This window comes from Mustelus asterias, chromosome 24 (assembly GCF_964213995.1).
Source record: "Mustelus asterias chromosome 24, sMusAst1.hap1.1, whole genome shotgun sequence".
NCBI classification, from domain to species: Eukaryota; Metazoa; Chordata; class Chondrichthyes; order Carcharhiniformes; family Triakidae; genus Mustelus; species Mustelus asterias.
Window position 1 is genome coordinate 51,215,706 of NC_135824.1, and position 22,565 is coordinate 51,238,270.

Below are 22,565 nucleotides of genomic sequence, written 5' to 3' on the forward strand. Positions count from 1 at the left end.
CACAACTATAGAATGCACATTGATGGGAGAGGGATCTATAGAGGGAGCTTGACTCTGTATCCAACCCGTGCTGTACCTGTCCTGGGAAATGTTTGATGGGGAAACAGTGTAGAACATAGAACATTACAGCGCAGTACAGGCCCTTCGGCCCTCGATGTTGCGCCGACCTGTGAAACCAATCTAAAGCCCCTCAAATCTACACTATTCCAATATCATCCATATGTTTATCCAATAACCATTTGAATGCTCTTAATGTTGACGAGTCCACTACCGCTGCAGGCAGGGCATTCCACACCCTTACTACTCTCTGAGTAAAGAACCTACCTCTAACATCTGTCCTATATCTCTCACCCCTCAATCTAAAGCTATGTCCCCTCGTGTTAGCCATCACCATCCGAGGAAAAAGGCTCTCACTATCCACCCTATCTAATCCTCTGATCATCTTGTATGCCTCTATTAAGTCACCTCTTAACCTTCTTCTCTCTAACGAAAACAACCTCAAGTCCCTCAGCCTTTCCTCATATGATTTTCCCACAGGCAACATCCTGGTAAATCTCCTCTGCACCCTTTCCAACACTTCCACATCTTTCCTATAATGCGGCGACCAGAACTGTACGCAATACTCCAAGTGCGGCCGCACCAGAGTTTTGTACAGTTGCAGCATGACCTCCTGGCTCCGAAACTCAATCCCTCTACCAATAAAGGCTAACACACCGTACGCCTTCTTAACAACCCTATCAACCTGGGTGCCAACTTTCAGGGATCTATGCACATGGACACCCAGATCCCTCTGTTCATCCACGCTACCAAGTATCTTACCATTAGCCCAATACTCTGTATTCCTGTTACTCCTTCCAAAGTGAATCACCTCACACTTTTCCGCATTAAACTCAATTTGCCAACTCTCAGCCCAGCTCTGCAGCTTATCTATGTCCCTCTGTAACCTGCCACTTCCCTCCGCACTGTCTACAACTCCACCGACTTTAGTGTCATCCACAAATTTACTAATCCATCCTTCCACGACCTCATCCAGGTCATTAATAAAAATGACAAACAGCAGTGGCCCCAAAACAGATCCTTGCGGTACACCACTAGTAACTGAACTCCAGGATGAATATTTCCCATCAACCACCATCCTCTGTTTTCTTACAGCTCGCCAATTCCTGATCCAAACCACTAAATCACCCTCAGTCCCACGTGTCCGTATTTTCTGCAAAAGCTTACCATGGGGAACCTTATCAAACGCTTTGCTGAAATCCATATACACCACATCAACTGCTTTACCCTCATCCACCTCTTTGGTCACCTTCTCAAAGAACTCAATAAGGTTTGTGAGGCACGACCTACCCTTCACAAAACCGTGCTGACTATCCCTAATCAAATTATTCCTTTCTAGGTGATTATAAATCCTATCTCTTATAATTCTTTCCAATACTTTGCCCACAACAGAAGTAAGGCTCACCGGTCTATAATTATCAGGGTTGTCCCTACTCCCCTTCTTGAACAAGGGGACAACATTTGCTATCCTCCAGTCTTCTGGTACTGTTCCTGTAGACAATGACGACACAAAGATCAAAGCCAAAGGCTCTGCAATCTCCTCTCTAGCCTCCCAGAGAATCCTAGGATAAATCCCATCCGGCCCAGGGGACTTATCTATTTTTACCCTTTCCAGAATTGCTAACACCTCCTCCTTATGAACCTCAATCCCGTCCAGTCCAACAGCCTGCATCTCAGTACTCCCTTCAACAACATTGTCCCTCTCCTGTGTGAATACCGACGAAAAATATTCATTTAGTGCCTCTCCTATCTCTTCAGACTCCACGCGCAACTTCCCACTACTGTCCTTGACTGGCCCTAATCTTACCCTAATCATTCTTTTACTCCTGACATACCGATAGAAAGCTTTAGGGTTTTCCTTGATCCTACCTGCCAAAGACTTCTCATGTCACCTCCTGGCTCTTCTTAACTCTTTCTTTAGGTCCTTCCTGGCTAACTTGTAACTCTCAAGTGCCCTAACTGAGCCTTCATGTCTCATCTTTACATAAGTCTCCTTCTTCCTCTTCACAAGAGATTCAACCTCCTTAGTAAACCACGGTTCCCTCACACGACTGCTTCCTCCCTGCCTGACAGGTACATATTTATCAAGGACGCGTAGTAGCTGTTCCTTGAACAAGTTCCACATTACAATTGTGCCCATCCCCTGCAGTTTCCTTCCCCATCCTATGCCACCTAAATCTCACCTAATCGCATCATAATTTCCTTTCCACCAGCCATAACTCTTGCCCTTTGGTATATACCTATCCCTTTCCATTGCTAAGGTAAACGTAATCGAATTGTGGTCACTGTCACCAAAGTGCTCATCTACCTCCAAATCTAACACCTGGCCTGGTTCATTACCCAATACCAAATCCAATGTGGCCTCGCCTCTTGTTGGTCTATCTACATACTGTGTCAGGAAGCCTTCCTGCACACATTGGACAAAAACTGACCCTTCTAAAGTACTCGAACTATAGCTTTTTCAGTCAATATTTGTAAAGTTAAAGTCCCCCAGAACAACTACCCTGTTACTTTCGCTCCTATCCAGAATCATCTTTGCAATCTTTTCCTCTACATCTCTGGAACTTTTTGGAGGTCTATAAAAAACTCCCAACAGGGTGACCTCTCCTTTCCTGTTTCTAACCTCAGCCCAAACTACCTCATCAAATGTCCTTTCTGCCACCGTAATACTGTCCTTAACTAACAATGCCACACCTCCCCCTCTTTTACCACCTTCCCTGCACTTCCTGAAACATCTAAACCCTGGAACCTGCAACAACCATTCCTGTCCCTGCTCTATCCATGTCTCCGAGATGGCCACAACATCGAAATCCCAGGTACCAGCCCATGCTGCAAGTTCACCCACCTTATTCCGGATGCTCCTGGTGTAGAGGAAGCTTTACTCTGTATCTAACCCCATGCTGTACCTGTCCTGGAAGTGTTTGATGGGTACAGTGTAGAGGGAGTTCTCTCTGTATCTAACCCAGTGCTGTACCTATACTGTGGGTGTTTGATGGGGACAAAGTAGAGGGAGATTTACTCTGTACCTAACCTCATGCTGTATCTGTCCTGGGAGTGTTTGATGGGGGACAGTGTAGAGGGAGCTTTACTCTGTATCTAACCCCGTGCTGTACCTGTCCTGGGAGTGTTTGATGGGGACAGTGTAGAGGGAGCTTTACTCTGTATCTAACCCCGTGATGTACCTGTCCTGGGAGTGTTTGATGGGGACAGTGTAGAGGGAGATTTACTCTGTACCTAACCCCATGCTGTATCTGTCCTGGGAGTGTTTGATGGGAGACAGCGTAGAGGGAGATTTACTCTGTATCTAACCCCGTGATGTATCTGTCCTGGGAGTGTTTGATGGGGGACAGCGTAGAGGGAGCTTTACTCTGTACCTAACCTCGTGCTGTACCTGTCCTGGGGGTGTTTGACGGGACAATTTAGAGGAAGCTTTACTCCGTATCCCATCCATGCTATACCTTCCCAGAGAGTGTTTAATTGGGCGGTGCTGAGAGAACATTTCTCTGTATTCATCCTGTTCTATGGGGCAGTGTAGAGAACATCTTACTCTGTATCTAACCCACTGCTGTAGATGCACCGAGATCATTTGATGGTGACAGTATAGAGGACAAGTTACTGAGTATCTAACCAATGCCTTGCCCTGAGAGTGTATGATGGAGAGAGAGAAAAGGGAGCTTTACTCTGTATTGAGCTTGATGGTGATGCTGGGTTTGTTTCATTGCTAAAGTGGACAGGGTCTGTTCAATGTTCCATTCCCCATGTGTCTGGTGCGGTTTCCGGATTGAGGCGCAAACTTGCAAACCAGCAGATAAAGGTCAAGTTATTGTCTTGTGGGGCAGCATTTGGCTGAGAATGAGTCATCGAGCATTGCTCAGAGTCATTCGCTGGGATTCATGCCCAATCTACTCACCCACATACAGGACAGAGGGAATGCTGAGCATTGGCTTGTACCAAGCTAATCGATTGATGACCCCCAATACCAACTGCCCAGAACCCCTCCCCATCAGTTTTACAATGTCAGCTTCACTTCTAGGTAGAGCTCAGCCCCTGAACCTCAATCGCATACCTGTTGTACCCCCCCCCCTCCCTCCCCTTGACATGCAGCACGCCATATTGGTGAGGGCATCCAGGAACCATCCAGAACACCTGCTTGGAACTGGCACTAGGAGCACAGAACGAGAGTAAAAGATTGAGGGTATGCTGGGGACAGCTCGCAAGAAATCTGGAGCCATCTTTATGTGGCAATAATAAGTCAATTCAATCAATCATTTGGCACATCGAGGGATCTAATTTGTATTGTAATTTCAGTGGTGGCTGCCTTAAGCGGTGCATCATGCGTGTTACAGGCAGTTTGCAAGGCACAGAGTGGCTTAGAGACCTCTGGGGGCTGCCACCCAAGGGCAGATTTACAGCTTTTTCTATTTATGAGCCTGGAAATTCTGGACCATGTGTCAGTCTGGAGGCTGCAGCAGTCTGGAAACTAACTACACTGCAGAAATAGGGCCAAAAATAAACTGTTACAAACTTCAGAGGGCAATGTGAGCCCCACCGGGGGAGGGCCATGACTTCAAACCGACCGTTACTTTCGCAGGTTTTGGCTAATAGTGTTCGAGACCAGCCCACTCAGCGCTGAGGCAGTGGAACAGTGGCTGACAGCTCACTCACCTCAACAAGCTTCCATTCCAACAACAAACAAGTAAACAGGAAGTGACACACTAACTCAGCCCAGAACAGCTATGATTGTTGACAATAACAGGTCATGAGGGGGTCATGGTCATCAGTTGTGGTCATCGCAAGACATCTCAACAGAGGAGCGCGTCGATGGAGTTCAACTAAATCTCAACAAGCCAGCACACAGACCACAGGACAGGGAGCAAGACACTGGCATTTCTATCGTGCCTTTCACAACCTGAGGGGCGTCCAAAACGCTTTACAGCCAATTATGTTCTTTTATATTCACCGCTGTGAAGTAGGAAACCAAGGTACCCAATTTGTGCATAGCAAGCCAATCTGTTTCTTGGTGATGGTTAACGAAGGATTGTTGGTCTGGGCATCAAGGCAAAAGAACCTCTGCTGTGTTTCAAAATAATTCCATGGAATGTTTTATTTAATAGAATCCCTACAATGCAGAAGGAGGCCATTCAACTCGTCGAGCCTGCACCGACTCTCTAATAGAGTATCTTACCCAGGTCCACCCCTCCCTCCCCCTCCCCGCCCCCCCCCATCCCACCCCACTCCCTTCCCCTCCCTCCGCTGCATACCCTTAACCCCATGCATTTACCCGTTAACGCCCCTAACCTACACATTTTTGAACACCAAGGAGCAATTTAGCATGGCCAATCCACCCAAACTGCACATCTTTGGACTGTGGGAGGGCATCGAAGCACCCGGAAGAAACCCACGCAGACACGGGGAGAATGTGCAAACTCCACCCAGTCACCCAAGGCTGGAATCGAACCCAGTAAGCCCTGTGAGGCAGCAGTGCTAACCACTGTGCCACGTACATCTGAGAGGGCAGATAGGGCCCAAGGGCGGCACGGTAGCACAGTGGCTAGCACTGCTGCTTCACAGCTCCAGAGACCTGGGTTCAATTCCCGGCTTGGGTCACTGTCTGTGTGGAGTTTGCACACTCTCCTCGTGTCTGCGTGGGTTTCCTCCCACAGTCCACAGATGTGCGGGTTAGGTTGATTGGCCATGCTAAAATTGCCCCTTAGAGTCCTGAGATGTGTAGGTTAGAGGGATTAGTGGGTAATATATGTAGGGATATGGGGATAGGGCCTGGATGGGATTGTGGTCGGTACAGACTCGATGGGCCGAAGGGCCTCTTTCTGCACTGTAGGGTATCTATCTAGTTAATAGGAACATAGGAATAGGATTAGTCATTTAGTCCCTTGAGCTTGTCCGTTATTCAGTTAGATCAAGGTTGATCTGTATCTTAACTCTATCCACCAGCCTGGCATCATGTCTTTTCATACTCTTAACTCGCAAAAATCCATTGTTCTCAGACTTAAACGTATTAATTGAACCAGTATTGAGAGAGGAGAGTTCCAGACTTCTATCACTCTTTGTGTAATGAAGCATTTCCTAACTTCTCTCCTGATTGGTCTGGATCTAATATTAGGATTACAGTCTCTTATCCTGGACCACCCCATCAGTGGAGAAAGCTTTTTTTAATTCATTCCTGGGATGTGAGTATCATTGGCAAGGCCAGCCTTTATTGCCCATCCCTAAACGTCCTTGAGAAAGTGCTGGTGAGCTGCCTTGTTCAACCGCTCAGTCCATGTTTTGTCGGTATATCCACAGTGCTGTTAGGGAGTGAATTCATCGATTTTGACCTGGCGGCACTGAGGAAATAATGATATGGTTCCAAGACAGAATGACATGTGACCTAGAGTCATAGAGATATACAGCATGGAAACAGGCCCTTCGGCCCAACTCATCCGTGCCGACCAGGTTTCCTAAAATGAACTAGACCCATTTGCCTGCCTTTGGCCCCTATCCCTCTAAACCTTTCCCATCCATGTACCTGTCCAAATGTCTTTTAAATGTTGTAATTGTACCCACCTCTGCCACCTCCTCTGGCAGCTCATTCCATACACGCACCACCCTGTGTGTGAAAAGGTTGCCCCTCAGGTCCCTTTTAAATCTTTCCCCTCTCACCTTAAACCTATGGCCTCTGAAGTAAAGTTTATTAGCCACAAGTAGGCTTACATTAACACTACAATGAAGTTACTGTGACAATCCCCTGGTCGCCACACTCTGGCACCTGTTCAGGTACACCGAGGGAGAATTTAGCATGGCCAATGCACCTAACCAGCACGTCTTTCCGACGGTGGGAGGAAATCAGAGCACCCGGAGGAAACCCACAGACACTGAGAGAATGTGCAGACTCCGCATAGACCGTGACCCAAGCCGGGAATCGAACCCATGTCCCTGGTGCTGTGAGGCAGCAGTGCTAACCACTGTGCCACCATGCCGCCCTTAGTTTTGGATTCCCCTACCCTGGGGAAAAGACCTTAGCTATTCACCTTATCTATGCTTCTCTTGATTTTATATACCTCTATAAGGTCACCCCTCATCCTCTTCCCAACCTATCCAGCCTCTCCTTATAATTTAAATCTTCCGGTCCCGGTAACGTCCTTGTAAATCTTTTTTGCACCTTTTCCAGTTTAATAACATCCTTCCTACAGCAGGGCGACCAGAATTGTACACGTCCCAACTCCTGTATTCAATGCTCTGACCGATGAAGGCAAGTGTTCCAAACGCCTCTTCACCACCCTGTCTACCTGTGACGCCACTTTCATGGAACTATGGACCTGACCTCGAGGTGGCGGTCTTCCCATGCATCTGCTGTCCTTGTTCCACTTGATGCTAGAGATTGTGGGTTTGGGAGCTGCTGTCGAAGGACCGTTAGTCAGTTGCTGCAGTGCACCTTGTATATGATATACACTGCTGCCACGGTGCACCGGCGGTGGAGTGGGTGAATGTTTATGGTGGTGGATGTGGTGCTGATCATGTTGGTTTTGTTGGACCTCCAGTGGATGTCCCTCCAATCCCCATCTGCTGACATGTAGATGGTCCAAGTACTAAAGACTGCAATGAGCAGGACTACTCCAACAGAACTGAAGAGTCATAGAATCATAGAATCCTTACAGTGCAGAAGGAGGCGATTCGGTCCATTGAGTCTCCACCAATAGCAATCCCACCCAGGCCCTATCCTATCCCCACAACGCCATGTATTTACCCCATTAATCCCTCTCACACTAAGGGGTAATTTAGCATGGCCAATCCACCTAACCCGCACATCTTTGGACTGTGGGAGGAAACCAGAGCACCTGGAGGAAACCCACGCAGACACGGGGAGAATGTGCAAACTCCGCACAGATGATGACCCGAAGCCGGAATTGAACCCTGGCGCTGTGAGGCAGCAGTGCTAACGACTGTGCCACTGTTCCGCCCTCAGAACAAGGTTAACAATACAAATAGGCACAAGAAACCAGAGGAAAAGGTCTGAAATCTCAACAGCAGCACTAAGGCAAAGTCTACCCTGAACTCCTCATGACTCACACAGTCAGTGCTTCTGCCCACTTTATTTTGCACATTTGGATGTGAAAAAACAGGATGACCGCCTGTCCGTGTTGTTTGTGCGCTGACCTTAAAATCACGCGGGCAACATTCACATCAATTGGACCTTTGATTCCCTTAGCTAGCTGCTTAATTGTTAGCGGGCACGCTGCCGATTCGCACTTACACCTGGTGGCCAAAAGTGCGTGATGTTGTCAGGATGCGCACCCAACATCCTCTCACATGATTTCACGTGCTTTTGGGTCGGGAGTGCACCTGCCCGATCGACAAAGTTCTGGCCATGGAGGGGACAACACTTGAATTGCAGCCAATCTTGTTTATTGGGATTTGTGCTCGTTTCACAAGCTGTTTCTTGAAGAAAGAAGAACTCTTTTAAAAAAAACAAGGAAAGAACAGAGAGACCCAAACGCAATTGATGACCACTTTGAAGAACGCCTTCATTGAGTCTGCACACATGACCCCAAGTTTGCTGTCACCTGTCATTTTTAATTCTCCACCTTGGCTCCCATCCTGACCTTTCTTTCTTTAGCCTGGTGCAATGTTCCAATGAAGCTCAACACAAGCTCATCTTTCCACGGGGCATTTTACAATCTTCGGGACTCAACACCGAGTTCGACAATTTTAGCTCATAACCTCCTCCCCATTTTTTCTTTTGCTGGTCTTTTCTCTTGTCTCTTTCTTATTTCTTTTCCCTTGCATTCAGATGGCAGCCAACCTGCCATTTACACCTCCTCTAGGCTAGTCACCTCTTTGTTTCTCTGCTTAAGCCATTATCGTTCCCTTTGGCCTTGCACCATGAAACCTTGGTCATTTTATCTCGCCTGCCCTCCATCCTATTACAGATCCTCCCTTTTGTTCTTCTATTCACCTCCCCAACTTTTTATCTATCACATTTTTAAACTTTTCTCAGCTTTGCCGAGAGGCTATTGGCCTGCAACATTGGCCAGAATTTGATGCTCTCTCCGGGGGCAGGAGGGCGGTGTGAAATTGGGCGCCATGACGTGGGTGCCGTGTCCATCACTTACCGCACCCATGGTAGGGCAGGCGTTATGCTGTGGGCCATTTGAGACCCTAAAATGCCGAATGAATGGCCTCTTTAGAGTCTCCTCCCGCCAGCGCTGGGATCTTTCCAACAGAGAGAGAGGCCGGTGCCACAAGTCCAGGCATCGTCGACCTAGATGGGGGCTTGCCTGCCTGATCAGGCACCCTGTGCTCAATGGAGTTCGCTCCAAGTTATCCCACCCCCAATAGCTTTGTCGATCCTGGCCCCACACCCCACTCTCGCTGGTCCAGTGACATTACAATCACCTCCTTGATGGGCGGCACAATGGCACAGTGGTTAGTAGTGCTGCCTCACAACGCTAGGGACCCGAGTTCGATTCTGGCCTTGGGTCACTGGTTGTGCGTAGTCTGTATGTTCTCTCCGTGACTGCATGGGTTTCCTCCCACAGTCCAAAAATGTGCAGGTTAGGTGGATTGGCCATGCTAAATTGCCCCTGAATGTTCGGGGGAATAACAGAGTAAATAGATGGGGTTACAGGGATAGGGTCTGGGTGGGATTTTTGTTGGTGCAGACTCAATGGGCTAAATGCCCTCCTTCTGCACTGTAGGAATTCTATGATTCTTTAGAGATTGCAGCCACTACTGAAAGTGCAGTTCAAGTCACAGATTGGTACTTCCATGGCGGTTCTACCTCAGCAGCTGCGAGAATGCTTTACTTCATTCCATTCCCTTTGGCCTTGCACCATGAATGGTGAGGCCACACCTGGAGCACTGCGTATAGTTTTGGTCTCCTTACTTGAGAAAGGATATACTGGCACTGGAGGAGGTGCAGAGGAGATTCGCTAGGTTGATTCCAGAGTTGAGAGGGTTGGCTTATGAGAGACTGAATAGACTGAGCCTATACTAATTGGAATTCAGAAGAATGAGGGGAGATCTTCTAGAAACATAAAATTATGAAGGGAATAGATAAGATAGAAGCAGGGAAGTTGTTTCCACTGGTGGGTGAAACTAGAACTAGGAGACATAGCCTCAAAATAAGGGGAAGCAGATTTAGGACTGAGTTGAGGAGGAACTTCTTCACACAAAGGGTTGTGAATCTGTGGAATTCCCTGCCCAGTGAAGCAGTTGAGGCTACCTCATTGAATGTTTTTAAGGCAAGGATAGATAAATTTTTGAACAGTAAAGGAATTAAAAGGTGAGCAAGAGGGTAAGTGGAGCTGAGTCCACAAAAAGATCAGCCATGATCTTATTGAATGGCGGAGCAGGCTCGAGGGGCCCGATGGCCTGCTCCTAGTTCTTATGTTCTTATATCCAGTGTATGTTCTGCTGCTAACTCCCTCATCCATGACTTTGTTACCTCCAGACACAGTTATTCCAATGCTCTCCTGGGTGGCCTTCCACCCTCTGTAAATGCGAGCTGATCCTAAACTTTGCTTCCTGTGTCCTCAAGTTTTGTTCACCCCTCACACCTCTGCTCGCTGACCTCCATTGAGTCACAGTCCGGCAATGCCTCAACTTTAAAATTCTCATCCTTGTTTCCAAATTCCTCCATGGTCTCGCCCCGTCCCTATCTCTGCAAGGTCCACCAGCCCAACAAACCTCCAAGATATTACCTTCCTTAAAACCTACTTCTTTGACCAAGCTTTTGACCACTTGTCCTAATATTTCCTTATGTTTCTCAGTGTCAAATTTTCTTTTGATGAATGCTGCTGTGAAGAACCCAGTAGGTTTTACTATATTAAAAGGTGCTATATAAAAGTAGGTTGTTGTTATTGTACCAGCTCATCCCAGACAAAAGGCTAAAGCAGCTTTTGTTCTGGGAAACCCCCTCAGATGTAGGGGACCTGGTTGAGGGAAAGCAGTGGCTTCGCACCCCTCAAAACCGGCTCCATGGGAAACGAGGGGGATTTAGGGTATTCTCGGAATGTGGAAATTGCCCCCATTTATTGCCCATCCCTTGTTGTCCTTGAGAAGATGGTGGTGAGCCTTCTTCTAGAACAGCTGCAACCCTGTGTGGTGGAAGCACTGTCTTGGTCCTGTTAGGTAAGGTGGTCCAGGATTTTGACTCAGCGACAGTGAAGCTATAGCCAGTCTTTATGTCTGAGTAAGGATGATGTGTGACTTGGAAGGAACCTTGGAGATGTTAATGTTCCATTATGCATGCTGCCCTTGTCTTTCTGGGTGACAGAGTTTTGTTGGTGAGTTGCTGCAATGCTTCTTGTGGGTAGTACACACTGCTGCCACATGTAGTTTTGTGGAGGACAGGTTGAATAGTTTGAGACTGACTTAAATATATTTTATAATGGCTATTTTACTGACAAGTAAAAGATTAATAAATAGTTATAAGTGGTGGTTACCAGATTGATATTACTTGCACCTATTCTAGGTGCAATCTGGCATCTTGTTTGTTAATCATACTTCCCTTCATGTCTTGCCTTGACTCTACTCTCCTCTGGATGGGACCTGATGTTGAATCCTGAAATTAAGCTACAAACTTGGCTCTCTTTCTAAACCCAAAGAACAGTAAGTTTTAAGTTTCTTTATTTGTGTCACAAGTAGGCTTACATTCACATCGCAATGAAGGTACTGCGAAAATCGCCACACTCCGGTGCCTGTTTGGGTACACTGATTAGCATAGCAATTGCTTCCTCGATTCGAGGGAATCGATCACTGCAGCAACATTTCGATTCCATTTCCACAACCAATCAAAACTGTAGCTAGCAGCGTTATCTGTTCAACAGATAATGGCCATCTTGTTTGGTTGGCTACCCGTCATAGTCATCTAAGTGCCATGCTGGGTGGCATAGTTGATCCTGGTCTTCTAAACTTTCCAATCAACAGTGGAGGCCTCATTATTTGAGTTCGTGCTAAACCAGTCTTTAATGCTGCTTCCTTCACCTCTTGCTCTCCTTCTGAGAATCCTGGTGGTGATGGACACTTCAGCCCTTCTGCAAGAATCACACGTCCAAAGAACCCCATTTGTCTTCTTCCGGCATTATTTAAGAGTTTGTTCTTCCGCTTCATTCAGTACTTCTTTGTTAGTTTTTTCCTCCACCCAGCTTATCCTTAGGATCCTTCTTAAGCACCACATTTTGAAGGTAGTTTCTTCTCTTCCCATTTCCCAAAGCTCCAGATTTCACATTTATAATTCATTCCTTAACATACATTTATTTTAAATGGTGAAAAATTACAACATGCTCCTGTGCAGAGGGAGTCCTTGTGCACGAATCGCAAAAACTCAGTTTGCAGGTGCAGCAGGTGATCAAGAAGGCAAATGGAATGTTGGCCTTTATCGCGAAGGGGATGGAGTATAAAAGCAGGGAGGTCTTGCTGCAATTGTACAAGGTACAGGTGAGGCCGCAACTAGAGTACTGTGTGCAATTTTGGTCCCCTTATTTGCGGAAGGATATATTGGCTTTGGAGGGAGTACAGAGAAGATTCACCAGGTTGATACCGGAGATGAGGGGGTTAGTTTATGAGGAAAGATCGAGTAGATTGGGCCTGTACTCGTTGGAGTTTAGGAGGCTGAGGGGAGATCTTATAGAGACATATGAGATAATGTAGGGGCTAGAAAGGGTAGAGGTAGAGAGATTCTTTCCACTTGGAAAGGAAACAAGAACTAGAGGACACAGCCTCAAAATAAAGGGGAGTCAGTTTAGGACAGAGTTGAGGAGGAACTTCTTCTCTCAGAGGGTAGTGAATCTCTGGAATTCTCTGCCCATTGAAGCAGTGGAGGCTACCTCGTTAAATATGTTTAAGTCATAGGTAGATAGATTTCTGATCAATAAGAGAATTAAGGGTTATGGGGAGCGGGTGGGTAAGTGGAACTAAACCACTATCAGATCAGCCATGATCTTATTGAATGGCGGGGCAGGCTCGAGGGGCTAGATGGCCTACTCCTGCTCCTATTTCTTACGTTCTTATATTTTTAGTACACAGAATCTCATTTCAAGGCTCAAACTGGTTTTTCTTAGACTGTTGTTTAGCTTTGTAAAAACACTTTTACAGTTCTTTTTTGAATTTCAATATTGCTTTTGACATTGGATGTTGCTGTGCCTCTAGATAGTTGAATTGATGGATGTGTTCCAACGTACTTCCACTTACTGTGATGTTGCACATTGCAATACCCTTTTCCTTTGTCATTAGCATAGTCTGCATTTTCTTGCACTCGAGTGTAAGCCCGTATCTATCACTTCTCTTTCTGACTGCATTGATTAGTTTGTTGCTATAAGTACGGTATTGTCAGAATAATACCGTATGTTGATGACTCTTCCTCTTATCCTTGTACCATTCATCCCTCCAATCCCTCAGACTCTGGGTAACACAGCCTTGTCTAACCTCTCTTATAATCGCCGTCCAGTCACTGATTTTGTTCTCATATCTGATTATCACTATCTGAATCCAGGGAGGCGATGGCCGAGTGGTATTATCGCTAGATTATTAGTCTAGAAACTCAGCTAATGTTCTGAGGACGAGGATTCGAATGCTGCCATGGCAGAATTTGAATTAAATAAAAAACATCTGGAATGAAGAATCTACTGATGACCATGAAACCATTGTTGGAAAAACCCATTTAGTTCACTAATGTTCTTTAGGGAAGGAAATTTGCCATCCTTACCTGGCCTGGCCTACATTTGACTCCAGAGCCACAGCAATGTGGTTGACTCTCAACTGCCTTCCAAGGGCAACTAGGGATGGGCAATAAATACTGGCCAGAAAGCGGCGCCCATGTCCCATGAATGAATTTTTAAAAATTACTTGTGAATTGAAGATGTAACTGAGTTGGGTGAAAACTGGCATCAGCAGTGTTGGGAGCCTCATAGGAGGCCAAGATGGATCATCTGAGTGGCACCACTGGCCGAAGATGGTTGTGAGCCTTGTTTGCACTCACGTGCTGGGCTCCCTCATCATGGAGGCTGGGAATGTTAATGGAGCCTCCTTTTCTTAATTGTTTAACTATCCTCACCATTCACGGCTGGATGTGGCAGGACAGTTTTGATCTGATTCGTTAGTTATAAACTTTTCTACAAGGAATGAGTGGTACGGTATGGTCCAACGACTTGGAGTGTTCTGTGACGATGTGGCCAGACTCACCCTTCCCAACCCCACGGACAGGTAGAACTTCCGCATGCAGTGACACTTAGCATTTGCATATCAAGAATTGATGTACAACTTGCTGCAGCCACACACAAAGGTACCTATCAGGACTAGGGTGATGTTGGATACATTTTTCCCCCTTTATCAGAAAGTTTTCAATTTGATTTGATTTGATTTATTATTGTCACATGTATTAACATAGTGAAAATTATTGTTTCTTGCGCGCTATACAGACAAAATATATCGATCATAGAGAAGGAAACGAGAGAGTACAAAATGTAGTGTTACGTCACAGCTAGGGTGTAGAGAAAGATCAACTTAATGCAAGGTAGGTCCATTCAAAAGCCTGACAGCAACAAGGAAGAAGCTGTTCTTGAGTCAGTTGGTACGTGACCTCAGACTTTTGTTTCTTTTTCCCGAAGGAAGAAGGTGGAAGAGAGAATGTGCGGGGTACGTGGGGTCCCTAATTCTGCTGGCTGCCTTGCCAAGGCAGCAGGAAGTGTAGACAGAGTCAATGGATGGTTTGTGTGATGGATTGGGCTACATTCACGACCTTTTGTAGCTCCTTGCGGTCTTGGGCAGAGCAGGAACCATACCAAGCTGTGATGCAACCAGAAAGAATGCTTTCTATGCACCCATTTATTGAAGTTGCTTGACTGCTGTTTGCATAGAGGAGTTAGATTCAAATCGCGGGTTCCTTCCATAACTCCATTTTGGACAGCACATCCACCATGCAGGTGTGTGATGTTTTGTCCAAGGCCTTCTCCTGGTCCAAACTGGTGAGGCAGGAATTCATCCCCTTGCCCTGCGCATCGGCAATCTTATCCCTGAGAAGCGCAAAGCTATCAAGAGATCTTCCTGCCTGGTATAGCACACACTGAATAAGAATGAGAGCGCGCACGGATGTTCAGGACCTGCCTGCCTTTCAGTGGTGCAGAGTGAATGGTTTTAGAGTGAAGCTGTATGCTGAACAGTGATGCTTTGCTTTCAGCCTAGCAAACTTGCACTACCCTCTCTGTTGGCTTTATGCAAATAACACTTCCTGTTCATGCAGTACCCGAGTGCAGTGCATGGGCTGCAGCTTTAGCAGCATTTCCGATCCGACAAAATAACACTGATTGACCAAGTGAAAACGACATTTTCACTGTGTCGTGTGACACAGCAGCTGAGAGCAGCCAGTCAGTGGCAGAGAGGATGGTTGATGTGGAATGGTTTATATTCCTGTTGAGCATTGACTGCACATCACAGAGATAGCCAGCAGCTTCATCAGAGTTTTGCATTTGAAAATCAACATATGAATGTTCAGTAGCAAGAAAGGTTCAACACGGGAGACCACCCTTTACACACACCTCTCATCCCGTCCCCCCCCCCAATCCCCTCACTTCAACCCACCCACCTTCTCCCTCTAATCTGCAAATGCCAGCAACCCAACTTCACCCCATAACTCAGCTTCAAGTTAAAAGTTTATTTATTAATGTCACAAGTAAGGCTTACATTAACACTGCAATGAAGTTACTGTGAAATTCCCCTAGTCGCCACACACCCGTGCCTGTTCGGGTCAATGCACCCTAACCAGCACTTCTTTCAGATTGTGGGAGGAAACCGGAGCACCCGGAGGAAACCCACGCAGACACGGGGAGAAAGTGCAAACTCCGCACAGACAGTGACCCAAGCCGGGAATCGAACCCGGGTCCCTGGCACTCTGAAGCAGCAGTGCTAACCACTGTGCCACCGCGCCGCCCCTTGTTCTCACTCCACACTCTCAGACCTCCACATTCTCAGCAACTTGCTCCCCGGCATGGGTGTTGCGCCAAGGTAGTATCATTAGGATACTTAGGAACAGGAAGAACTAAATTAACAACTGGCCTAGCATCAACTGGCCCTTGTGGAAGAGAGTTCCAAATTTCTACCATACTTTGCCTGTAGAATTGTTTCCTGAGTTCACTCCTGAGAGGCCTAATTCTATATTTTTTAATTCTCCCATATGTCGTGGGCATCGTTTTTATTGCATAACCCTAGTTGCCCCCGAGAAGTCAGTGGAAAGCGTCCTTTTTGAACCGCTGCAGTCCTTGTGATGTAGGTAAACCCACGGAGCTGTATGGGAGGGAGTTCCAGGATTCTGACGCAGCAACAATGAAGGAACGGCGATATAGTTCCAACTGAGGAGTGGGTGGCTTGGAGGCAGATTGGCAGGAGATGGTATTCCATTGTTCTTCAAGGTGGTCGAAGTCATGGGTTTGGAAGGTGCTGTTGAGGGAGGCTTGGTGAGTTGCTGCAGTGCATCTTGTAGATGGTACACACGGCTGCCACTTGCATCAGTGGCGGGAGTAGATGTTGGAGGTGGTGGGTGGGGTGCTAATCAAGCAAACTGCTTTGTCCCGGATAATGTCTTTCTTGAGTGTTGTTGGAGCTGCACCCATCCAGGCAAGTGGAGAGTATTCCATAACATTCCTGACTTCTGCCTTGTAGATGGTGGACAGGCTTTGAAGAGTTAGGAGGTGAGTTACTCGCCGCAGAATTCCCAACATCTGATCTGCTCTTGTAACCAGTGTTTGTGTGGCTGGTCCAGTTCAGTTTCTGACCAATAGTCTTAGATTCCCCAACCAGTGGAAATAGCTTCTCTTTCTTGACCAAGACATATACATGAGGGGAATAAAGGGTGATATTGATAGAATCAGATGAGTAAAGGCAGGAGTTGAATTGAAGAGGAGCAGAAATGCCGCATGAACTGGTTGGGCCAATGAACCAGTTTGTGTGCTGTATAGCCTGCCTAACCCTATCTATTCTCCTTAATATCTTGAAAATTTACATCAAATCCCCTTAATCTTCCAAATTTTAGGGAATACAACCCTAGTTTGTGTAATCTGCCCACAATTTAACCCTTGGAGTGCCAGTATCATTCTTGCAAATCTGCTCTCCAAGGCCAATATATCTGTCATAGAGTTTTACAGCACCAGAAGAAGCCCTTGGGCCCATCATGTCTGTGCCGGCCATCAAATATCTATCTATTCAATCGCATTTTTCAGCATTTGGTCCGTAGCTTGTATGCTATGGCATTTCAAACGCTCATCTTTAGGTGTGGTACCCACAGCTGAACACAGCACTCCAGCTGTAGTCTAACCAGGGGGATTTGTATAGCTGTAATATTGCTCCCATTCCCATCGTTAATGAATTAAACCAATAGTTGAGATCCTAAACAGATCCTGGTCACATCCTGACAATTAGAGTTCCTATTCGTTATCCCTCCACTCTGTCTCCTACTTCTCAGCCAATTTCCTCACCAGGTCTTCAATTCCACAAAGTTCAACTTTAGCCCACAGGAAGTCCATATAAAAAACAAGCTTAAACATTCCCCCCCTCCACGACTATAATCACCTCTTCAAAAAAAATTCAGTCAAGTTCATCAGGCATGATCTACCCTCTACAAATCCACGCCGGCAATCCATAATCAGCTGGAAATTTTCAAAGTGTTCGCAATCTCTTTCCTTAATTACTTACTTCAGTAATTTCCCTTTTTTTATTCATGGGACATGGGCGTTTGCTGGCTGGGCCAGCATTTATTGCCCATCCCTAGTTGCCCTTGAGCTGGATGGTTTGCTAAGCCATTTCAGAGGGCAGCTAAGCGTCAAGCACATTGCTGTGGGTCTGGAGTCACATAGAAACTGGAAGCAGGAGTAGGCCATTCGGCCCTTCGAGCCTGCTCTGCCATTCATTATGATCATGGCCGATCATCAAATTCAATATCCTGATCTCCCCCCCGCTTCCCCCCGATATCCCTTGATCCCTTTAGCCTCAAGAGCTATATCTAATTTCTTCTTGAAATCAAACAACGTTGTGGCCTGAACTACTTTCTGTGGGTGTGAATTCCACACATTCACCACCCTCTGGGTGAAGAAAGTTCTCCTCATCTCAGTTCTAAAATCCTCAAACTATGACTCCTAGTTCTGGACTCCCCCACCATCAGGAACATTCTTTCTGAATCTACCCTGTTAGATGTAGGCCAGACGAGGCAAGGACGGCAGATTTCCTTCGCTAAATGACATTAGTGATCCAGATGGGTTTTACAACAATCGACCATGGTTTCAAGTCATTTTTAGACCTTCAATTCCAGATTTTTCATTGAATTCAAATTTCACTATCTGCCGTGCTGAGATTCAAACCCAAGTCCCCAGAGGTTTACCCTGGGTCTCTGGATTACTAATCCAGTGACAATACCACTACACCACTTTCTCCCTGACAACATCTGTTAGGCTACTTGGTCTACAATTCCCTGGATTCCCTGTGCTTACCTTTCTTAAATAGCAGAGCGGTACGTGCGACTTTCTAATCTAAAGCAATGGTTTGTGTATCGAGTATTCACAGGGTAACTGGATGGGGATGATACAGGGAAGTTAGCGGGAAACTTTATAAAGTTGCAGGGAAATTACTTGATGAGGTTGCAGTGAAGTTCTGTGCTGTAACCACTAGCTAACTGGCATTGCTCAAAGGGTTTCAGTTGAGTGATCCTGTCACACCATGTCTACATAACTATTACTCCATTTCAGAATCAGTCGATCTAAGTGGGGATTTCCCCTCAGGAGAATTTTCAAATTAGGGTGATGGGGCTGCGTCAGTGAGTTGTCACAGATGCTCAGTCTCGTAACAGCTTGCTGTAGAAATTCACTTCAATCTTTGCATCCTCTTCCCTTAGTTGTAAATATCACATACCATTCCACGAATGGGCATTGCAAGCTTCTCAAACTTGGGGTTAATATGAATGAATGAAATACAAAAATATAGAACATCTACGGCACAGGAGGCTATTCAGCCTGGAGAGGTCAATAAAGAACATTCCCATCCAGTCATTATCCAGGGAATTACTGGAGTAAGTAATTAAGGGAGGAGATTGTGAACACCTTGAACATTTAGAGGGAATCAGCATGGATTTGTAAAGGATAGATTATGCCTGAATTTGAATAAGCTTTTTTGAAGAGGTGATTATAGCAGTGAAGGGAATGTTTATGGAGGTTAGTTATATTGTCTTCCAGAAGACATCTGGATTCCAGTTCGTGGATTTGAAGGTCCAACTAGTTTTTTTACACAGGTCTAACATAACCACCTAGCTTCTATAAAGTGTCTTGTCTACCTTCCTAACCATCTTACCTACCATTCTTGCTACCTTCAAGAATCTGTGGACATGCACACTGAGGTCCTTCTGTACCTTATATATATATATATCTCAGTTTTCCACCATTTATGTTTCCTCTTGCCTTGTTTTCCCTCTGCAAATGCACCACTTCACACTTCTCCAGACTGAATTCCATTTATCCATTTTCTCCAATTGGTGCCTGGGTGGGATGCTTTGGGGAGGCGGGGGGGGGGGGGGGGGGGGGGTTGGGGGCGGTTGGTGCAGACTGGGCCTGGTGGCTTCCTTCTTGCTCCATAGGGATGCTATTCTATTCTAATGGTGCTCACTACTGAGATGGATTTACCTTCAAATAAATGTTTCCAGTCTGCTTTTGCTAAATCATACCTCAGTTTAGTTAAATTGGCCTTTGCCCAGTCTAAAACTTTTACTCTGTGTATTTCCTTCTCTTCACCATGCTATAATCAAACAGAATTATGATCACTATTACCAAAATGCTCCATCGCTGATACCCCTTCTGTTTGCCAAATGTCTTTTTCTAAAGCCAAATCCAGAACTGCCCCTTTCCTTCCTGAGTAAAAGGTTTTCCTGAATGTACTTTAAGAATTCTGGGTCCTCCGAAAGATGTGCTGGTTGGGTGCATTGGCGGTGCTAAATTCTCCCTCAGCATACCCGAACAGGCGCCAGAGTGTGGCGACTAGGGGATTTTCACAGTAACTTCATTGCAGTGTAATGCAGTGTCAGTTTAATGTAAGCCTACTTGTGACACTAATAAAACTGAACTGAACTGATCCAGTCTTCACCACCCTTTGGGAGGTTCACTACCCTCTGTGAGAAGAAATTTCTATGCACCTCAGTTTTAAATGACTGATCCTTGATCTTGTAGCTATGTTCCCTTGATCAAGACTCTCCCACAAATGAAAACATCTCAGCATCTACCCTGTCAAGCCTCCTCAAGATCTTATACATTTGAATAAGGTCACCTCTCTTCCAAACTCCAATGAATACAGACCCAGATTATTTAGTCTCTCCGATAGGACAACCCTCTGATCCCAGGAATTAATTCCAACTGTTTCCAACAAAAGCCAAAATGCCATTTGCCTTCTTAACTACTTGTTGGACCTGCCTGCTAGCTTTTTGTGATTCATGCAATAGAACACCTAGATCCCTCTGTATTTCACTTACCTGCAGTATCTCTCCATTTAGATAATAATCTGCCTTTTGATTCCTCCTACCAAAGTACATGACCTCACACTTCCCCACATTAAACTCTATTTGCCAGGTTTTCACCCAGTCACCCAATCTATCTAAATCATGTTGCAGAATCACAGTATCCTCATCACAACCTGCCCTTCCACCTATTTCCGTATCATCAATTTGAAAACCTTACATTCTGTTCCTTCCTCCAGGTCATTAATGTAAATAGTGGACAACTGCGGGCTAAGAACTGATCCTGCAGTACTCCATTAATTCCATCTTTCCACTTTTATGTTTATTCCAACTCTCTGTTTTCTGTGTGACAGCCAGTTTTCAATCCATACTAACACAATTCCCCCAATTCCGTGCATTTTTACCTTATGCATCAGCCTATTTGCCACCTTGTAAAATGCCTTTTGGAAATCTAAATACACTACATCTACAAATTCCCCTCTATCTACTTTCCCTGTTACATCCTCAAAAAATTCAAGCAAATTTGGCAAAGATGATCTACCTTTTATAAAACCATGTTGACTAGGTTTGATTATATTCAGCTTTCCTGAATAATTAGTTATTTCCACTTTGATTATTGACTGCAGCATCTTGCCAATAATAGATATTAATAGGTACGGCCTATAGTTCCCTGCCTTCTGCTTTTTGAACAAGGGAGTCACATTGGCTGTTTTCCAGTCTTCTGGTACCCTCCTGGAATTTAGCGAGTTATAAAATATTTCAAACAATGGGACCACTGTCTCTAAGGCCACTTCCATTAAAACCCTAGCATGCAATTCATCGAGTCCTGGCAACTTGTCCACCTTTAGCCCCTTGAGTTTCTCTATCCCTTGTGATTGGGATTTTTGCAAGTTCTACCAGTTATTTGAAATCAATCCATCTGATATCTTAGGGATATTTGCAATGTCTTCCACAGTGAAGACTGATGCAAAAAAAATTTTTTAAGCATATCCACCATTTATTTTGCTATCAATTTACCCACCTCGTTCAGTAGAGGTCCCACATTTATCTTAACTCCCCACTTCCTATTTATATATTTAATGGGCAGCATGGTGGCACAGTGGTTAGCACTGCTGCCCCACAGCGCCAGGGACCCAGGGTCAATTCCGGACTTCAGTGACTGTCTGTGTGGAGTCTGCACGTTCTCCTTGTGTCTGTGTGGGTTTCCTCCCGGTGTTCCGGTTTCCTCCCACAGTTCAAAGATACTTGGTTAGGTTGAATGGCCATACTAAATTGCCCCTTAGTGTCAGAGGGATTAACAGGGCAAATACGTGGAGTTACAGGGATAGGGCCCGATTGGGATTGTTGTCAGTGCAGACTTGATGGACCAAATGGTTCCTTCTGCATTGTAGGGATTCTTTAAAGTTTTTTTAAAGTTTATTTATTAGTCACAAGCAAGGCTTACATTAACACTGCAATGAAGTTACTGTGAAATTCCCCTAGTCGCCACACACCTGTGCCTGTTGGGTCAATGCACTTAACCAGCACGTCTTTCAGATTGTGGGAGGAAACTGGAGCACCCGGAGGAAACCGGAGGAAACCCACGCAGACACGGGGAGAACGTGCAGACTCCACACAGACAGTGACCCAAGCCAGGATTTGAACCCAGGCCCCTGGTGCTGTGAAGCAGCAGTGCTAACCACTGTGCTACTGTGCCGCCCATATTCTATGATATATCCGTAAGAAACTCTTACTGTACGTTTTAATGCTGTAAACAGGTTCTCTCTCAAAATTCATTTTCTCCCTTATAAGCCGTTTAGTCTTTTGCTGCTGGACCCCAAAAACTTCCCAGTCCTCTGGTCTACCACTAGCCTTTGTCGCTGTGTATATCCTTCTTTTCAATTTAACATTATCCTTGGCCTCCTTTGTTGACCAGGGATTTTGCCTCTTTCTCATGGAATCCTTCTTTTTGATTGGGATAACCTCCTGCTGAGCATTTGGGACCAGCTGTTTGAATATCCACCACGGCTCAGCTAGTATCTTAGCTTGT

The 22,565-nt window shown here is 45.7% G+C and overlaps 1 protein-coding gene across 2 annotated transcripts in view; it reads right to left on the reverse strand.

Annotated features, from left to right (window-relative positions):
• LOC144511379 (mitogen-activated protein kinase kinase kinase kinase 5-like) overlaps nt 1-22,565 on the reverse strand; it is a 143,027-nt gene that overhangs the window by 106,123 nt on the left and 14,339 nt on the right. The gene's annotated exons all lie outside the window — the stretch shown is intronic.